This window comes from Cucurbita moschata, unplaced genomic scaffold (genome assembly GCF_002738365.1).
Source record: "Cucurbita moschata cultivar Rifu unplaced genomic scaffold, Cmos_1.0 Cmo_Scf00018, whole genome shotgun sequence".
Classification (NCBI taxonomy): Eukaryota; Viridiplantae; Streptophyta; class Magnoliopsida; order Cucurbitales; family Cucurbitaceae; genus Cucurbita; species Cucurbita moschata.
In genome coordinates, this window is record NW_019268534.1 from 4,421,025 (window position 1) to 4,428,667 (window position 7,643).

The following is a 7,643-nucleotide window of genomic DNA, read 5'->3' on the forward strand; positions in this document are numbered from 1 at the left end:
TCAAATTTTTGATGATTTTTGGAAAATCGAATGTAAGGGAGAGAAGTCGGAGCCATGTGTTGAATGGAAGATCGTGCTTGGACCAAGAGCAGACACATGTCAAACACAGAGTAGAGTTGCGTATGGTGATAGTTGGAGATCGATCCTACCTGATCTACATCCAACCTTTGGAAGAACCAAACCACACGCCACTACTTTGACCCATGGTCCAAAAGTCGCAAAGGCCTCACATGAATCTCACATTATGAATCAATGATAGAGACATGTTGACACATTCCCATTTCCCAATTACTATAAATATCTTTTCAAGAGATTTACCTTGATATTGACTCATGCAAAAAGTCAATATTAGGGTGAAGTCTGGAGAATGATAAAATAATAATTTTATTTCCAATATTTGACCTACTCTACCACCGCACTTGCTGGAATAAAACTACATAATATGTTATATTTACAAATAGATCATTAAGGTTGTTAATGATGTTCTTGACCCAACTAATGGTTACTAAATATTATAGGAATAAGAGTTATTTTGGTATAATGTTGGGTTGAAATTGTCTCGTTTTAGTTAAGTAACACTTGACATATCGTACAATGGTACTTGTTCTAAATCACTAAAATATCATAGCATTAGAAACGCTAGGAGTCATTTTATTGATTTGTTTGTAATTATATATTTTAAATGTTAGGTTCATTTTCTCTCAATGATTTAATTTTCACTACTAATAAGTTAAGATTGAGAAAATTTTACTATATGATTGATTCGGTAATGAAAAAGCTTTGTTCATATCTTTTAGTTGACATATTGAATGTCATAACTAAAAGATAAAAAAATGTCGAAAATATATGAGAGGTTAAGTTAATAAAGGTTAAATTTAGATAATTATCTAAATAATTTAGAAGAGAAGTATTACAAAATTCGCTATAATAGGAAATGATTCCTAATAAGCTAGGACAGTCTTCCTGATATTTTTTTTTTAATTCTGAAAATGAAAATAAATTTGATTTATTAGTTTTTTAGTCGAGAATAATTAACATCACCTCAATAATTGATACAAGAACTACTATCAAGATTTGTTCTTCGTTACATTTTGGATATTACTTTATGAGGTAGAATAGATTCTACTTGTTGGCACTAGGAAATCAATCTTAATTGGTGTCGTGGGAGACATAAAGATGTCATTAAGTAAAAATTATTACTAAATGGTGCACGTGGTGTTCTTAGTAACCAGAAGAGAAATTGACGTAGTCCACATAACATGAATTAGTTTGAAATATTAAAGTTTATATTTTCAAAATTGTTTAAAAATATGTTCGGCTCAAATTAAGTACAATTAGTATATTGAGATATTCATAGAACCAAGGATAAAAAAATAAGTTATTTTCTTCTAACAGATGATATTTGTCTTTTGTCGTTCATTTGATTAACGTTAAATTGAATCAAATTAAAAGACTAGTAAAAGGTAATTTTCTAAACGCTAAAGTTAATTACTTTACATATCTATAGATCTTTCATGCAAGATAATCATTGGGTTTTTATTGAATAAGGTACAAGACCAAAGAGCATTTTAGACTTATGCATTCTAACCCAATTAGTCTCTAGGGGTGTACATTCAACTTAACAACCCGACAACTCGGGCCAACCCAACCCGAACTATAAGGGTTGGATTAGGTTGGATTAGCATTTCGGGTAGAGTTGGGTTCATTTTTCTGAACTCGAACTGAATTGGTTCAATTTCGAGTTCGTGGATATAACGTTCGAATTGACCCAAACCAAATAGAATATATAAATTATATTAAGAACCTTGAAGTATTAATAGGTGCGTCTTCCTTTTTATTATTTTTAATTGTTTCTTTTTATTATTTTGTTTAATTTCTTTTATATTATTTTATTATTATTATTATTATTTTTTTGTTGGGTTTCTTTTATATATATATTTTAAAAATAACTTAATATTTCATACTACTTTAAAACACGTTACAATGAGCTAATATATAACTATTAATATATTTTATACTATTTTAAAATAACTATACACAAATATATTTTTTATAATACAATGATTTATTAATTATGACCTTAATATTTCATACATATAACTATTAATACTTTTATACTATTTTAAAATAACTATTCACAAATATATTTTTTATTATATAATACAAAGATTTATTAATTATGACCTTAATATTTTATACCATTTTAAAACACATTAGAATAAGTTAATATATAACCATTAATATATTTTATACTATTTTAAATTAACTATTCACAAATATATTTTTTATTATATAATACAAAGATTTATTAATTATGACTTTAATATTTTATACTATTTTAAAACACATTAGAATAAGTTAATATATAACTATTAATATATTTTATACTATTTTAAAATAACTATTCACAAATATATTTTTTTATTATATAATACAAAGATTTATTAATTATGACCTTAATATTTTATACTATTTTAAAAATACACATTAGAATGAGTTAATATATAACTATTAATATATTTTATACTATTTTAAAATAACTATTCACAAATATTTTTTTTATTATATAAGATTTATTAATTATGACCTTAATATTTTATACTATTTAAAACACATTAGAATAAGTTAATATATAATTATTAATATATTTTATACTATTTTAAAATAACTATTCACAAATGTATTTTTTATTATATAAGATTTATTAATTATGATTTATACTTCTATTTATTTTGAAACAAATCATTATAATGCTCCTAAAAAGTATTCTAAATTCTAATATATTTATTATTTATTTGTTGCAATATTATTATATTATAATTTATATATATTTTTATTTTTCTAATAGTTTAGAATTCTACGAGGTCACGTATAAATAAACATATTTCAATTAAAATATATTTATATATTTTTTATTTTTGTTATATACAATACAACTAATCATTTTTATGGTTTATTTAATTTCATGATCTATCCTTCTATTTTGTTACTTTAACCAATTCTCAAGAAATGTAGGTATTTATTTGTCTTTAGTTTTATGACAATATCGAACTATGTTAATGTTACAATTTTCGGTCGTTTTTTATTGAATTTTTGCTCCTTGTTTTCTATTGATTTTTTTTTTCCTTGTGAATAATTATAGATTGATTTCTCTTTTGAACTTTTAATATATTTTATTTAGGATTGTATCCGAATAATTATAAATTCTGTATAAATAAAACTTTTAAAAAAAATTGACAACCCAACCCGAATCCAACTCGAAAATAGAGGGTTGGGTTGGGTTGTGAAAAGTTTCGGGTTGGGTTGGGTTACCAATCCAACCTACCCGAACTTTTGGGTTGGGTCAAAAAAATCCCTTAACCCAACCCAATCCGTACCATGTACACTCCTATTAGTCTCATGAATCTAAAAACCAAAGAATATTAATAATATTTTATCAATTTGAAGGATAATTATTCAATATACAATTAACATTACCAAATGCAACCTAGTCTAATTTTTTTAAAAGTTAAGAAAGGTGAGACTAAAGTTGAAATCCATTTAGGTAAATCTATTAAAAAATAGTGATTGGACCATAATAAATAGTACCAGAATCTTGTATACTAAAATTAGTTGATAGAGAGTGAAATTGTATTCCAACTCTAAGCATAGTACAATTTTGTAAAATTGTGATGGAAGAGGAGAAATAAAAAAAAAAATGGAATTATACACCATTACCAAACTTGGGTTAGGATATGAATATGCAATTGGAATTAAATATATATGCTCAAACAAATCCAAAGAGATTGAATAGGTTCAAAATTATGTCTAAGTGTAACTCCATAAGCCTCGTTGTAGTGGTAAAATTATGAGATGTCTCAGGTTTATTACCCCAAAAGTTACGAGGGGTGATGACAAAAGATAAATAAATTAAAGTCATAAAATTCATAGATTTGTAGAGGTTCTTGATGAGGTCAAATTAATAGGATATGAGTAGATTTTCAAAAAAAAATTATATGTAGAGAAGAAGATAGAGATCTTCAAAATAGGATTTACGATAAAAAGTTGAACTTCATGGGAGAAGATAGCAAGAAATAGACTTTCTCTCGTGTTATCATTCAAGACTATTGGTATTCTCTAATTTATTTTTGCATATATGAGATGTGTTGGATGAATATTTAAAAAAAAAAAAATTGGGAAAAGAAATATAAGATAAATATCAAAATGTTTGCTAAGTACACGTTCATTTTTTAAATGAATTTAACATATAGATTTTTGAATATAAAGTTTAATAGCCTATGACTTTGAATAAATTGTAATGAGTTGATGACATATTATTCCTTATGATGTAATCTTTCGATCTAACATAAACGGACCACTAATTAACCAATTCTAAATAAATGATTTGAGATAATTCTATATATTTTAAGAATAGAGATTCAAGGATATATGTTAATATTGCTCATATATCTTGTATTGACAAAATTGTTGTCAAATATTCGTTGCAAAAACTTCAAAGAATGATATTCATCCTTCAAAAATATGAAGTTAGAAGAAGAGTGTCATTCATTAAAAGAATAGTATCCCAAGTAATCTCAAATGTTGAAACCATTTGATCTTTATGTGATACACTAATTCTTACTTAGAGAAACTTATGTGAAGATTAATTCTACCTTAGATAAAGTATGGAATACTAGCTGATTTTTTTCTTCTTTTTTTTTCTTTTGAAGCAACTTGTATAACTATAAAAATTTCTTAAACATCTTAAGGGTATTTCAGATATGATTTAGTCGGTCACTTTTTATAGTGATAGTAGTAATGCAAAGACTAATATTAAGAAAATTACAAAACATAAATGTTTAGAGTATGATTTTGATGGATAAAACATCGTGGTTGCCGAGATTAAGATGACTTTTAAGGACAATCATTTTAATTATATATAAATGTAACGACCCGAAATTTTCTACTTAATTTAAGGTCGCTACTGTATACATACCATAAACATTGAATGCGGAAGACTTCATTAAAATTCCATAAAACATAACTTTAACTTAAAACACAGCCATGGACTTACGTGTTTTGAAAACATCTTTAAAACGACACAACAAAAGACCCGAAATAAAATAAATAAGCGTTTAAGTTTAAAACATCCTATTCTATCCTAAGTCTAAGAAAACAAATACCACTATCCTATGCATGTGCCATGATCTCGAGTTGCGATGCCGTCGTCAGCCGTACAGGAATGCCTTGCCTTAACCTGAAAAATGTAGTAGCACATGGCTTGAGTATTTAAAGAAATACTCAGTAAGTGACCCCACTATTGGGGTTAAATGCGACAATCACATGCAATGGAGTGATGGGACCTATCTTTCGTTTCGTTTCGTTTTCCCTACGGTGTAATCTTAACAGGTAATCGTGGACGTGTACCATATACTCTACACGCAGCCCATACGTGCGAGTATGGGCTCACCAGCTAGTTCGCACACCGCTGGGCCACTGTCCCTAGCCGGTGGGCATGCTCTGGGGGCCCACCGGGACCCGTTAAAACTAAAACCATCACGGCAACGCTATGCAGGGCATAACGATCATTGTCCTGCCATTTGGATGTACGCGTCCATACCCTCGTGATGGGATAGGGGTATCCCCCCAAATGCATGATCACACAATATGCATGAGGTCCCACTAGTCCTACAGTCATCATTTAATGAACATAACCCCGTGTCACGTTTTCATGCTTACATGCCATTCTCATTCTCATTTCGTTACATATCATTCATATTCCTAGCGGGGTTATGTATCATGCAATTTACCGTATTTCATGTCATACAATTCATTCAGTTACATTCCAATACTCATACAACAAGCCATAACCGTACAAGGGCCACACATCGTCACATGCATTCATATCACATCAACTAAGCAGCATAAATAACATACATTCACGTTCACATGATTTCGTACTTAAGCACAATAATCTAGCATACAATATATCATATCATAACCAAGTCATAACGTAAACACTTCATAGTCATATCGTTCTCTAACTTACCATAGCCTTAACATTCTTATACCTATCACAGACATATCATTACGTGACGTACCTTAGTCATATTGTCACAAGAACGTACCCTAACGCTATCGTTCTATCAATCTATCACAAACCTATCCCTTTCTACCCATAACCTAACCGTATTTTTTCATAAATCTCTCTTTTCCATAGCACTCCGGTATGTAACCTAACTCTAACGATTCATGAACGTATCTTACTCCTATCGTTACATTTCGTTTTGTGCATCCTTCTCGTACCCTATCTCAAACATATCCTTGAGCACATCGTACAATAATTATTATCATACAAACCACATATTATAACATAACATAACATATAGGAAGCATATCGATTCACAGACAATTCACACATATCAATATATATGACACGTACAGAACTACAGGGCACGTGTCAACATCAAATATAACCATGCCGATAGTAAGGTCACTTACATGGCTCGCTTAAGTCATTGTCACAAATATATCTTTAATGAAAGTTCGATTCCGTTCTTTGAAATCCGAGTCAACTTATATGAGCTCATGACATCAGTTTCAAGTATGAACTCTATAAAATTATTTTCCTAATTTATATTGGCCATTTTAAAATTATGATCTTTTCTATTTGACAAAATTTATAGAAGCTTCCTGCCCTTTGATAAAAATTCTTCTATTAGACAAAATTTAAAGGACTCACTGCCCTCTGATATTTCCTTTTATTATTAAATACTATTTAACAAATCTTTCCTCAATCATCCTCTCTCTTTTTTTTTACATGAGTTTTTCAATTGTGTAAATAGATATTACTAGCCAATTTTAAGTATAGGCTAGATCTTTTAGTTTATAGATGTGCCACCTAAAATTTTATTGAATCTAACCTTATAACCTTAGTATAATTAAAATGCTAACAAAAATCTAATAATTGTATATCGGATCTGATTATTACAGATGGTAAGATAGGAAAGAAGATTTAATCCTAAATTAATTTTTTATAACCATAACTAAATTAATTTTTTAGAACCATAACTCTAAAGAAAAAGGATAGAATTTTACTGTAATAACGGACAAAAATCTTTAAATCGACTGTTCAAAGCCATTTTACTTCTTCTCAAATCTGACCATGGTGGTTGTTTTCTGTTTCTTTCTCTTTTTTGCAGTTGGAGTAAGATGGGTAGAGGAGAGATAATTGTGGGAAGGGATGAGAGGGTAGTGGAGGGAGGTGGGGAAAGATTTTTTTTTTTAAATTAAATTAAATTTTTTTAAAATTTTAATTTAATTAATTAATTAATTTATTATTATTATTATTTTAACTTTTTATTTGTTTATTTGTTTATTTATTTTTGGGCTATTACAATAAAAGACTCTCCAGACTAAAGTACCTGAGGGTCACCTAGAATGTCTAAGATTACGAGACATATCTCATCTTCTCTAGGGCAAGTAGAAGATTGTTGGGTATAGAATATATCCTAGGACACATATCTCACGAGCTAAATGAGAGATGGTTGGGATTTATGCCCTAAAGCCTCATAATTAACTATTTAGTTTTTAACAATAATTTTTATTATTTTATTTGTAATTTAATTGTTATGGTATAAAAATCTAAGGTTATTAATGAAATA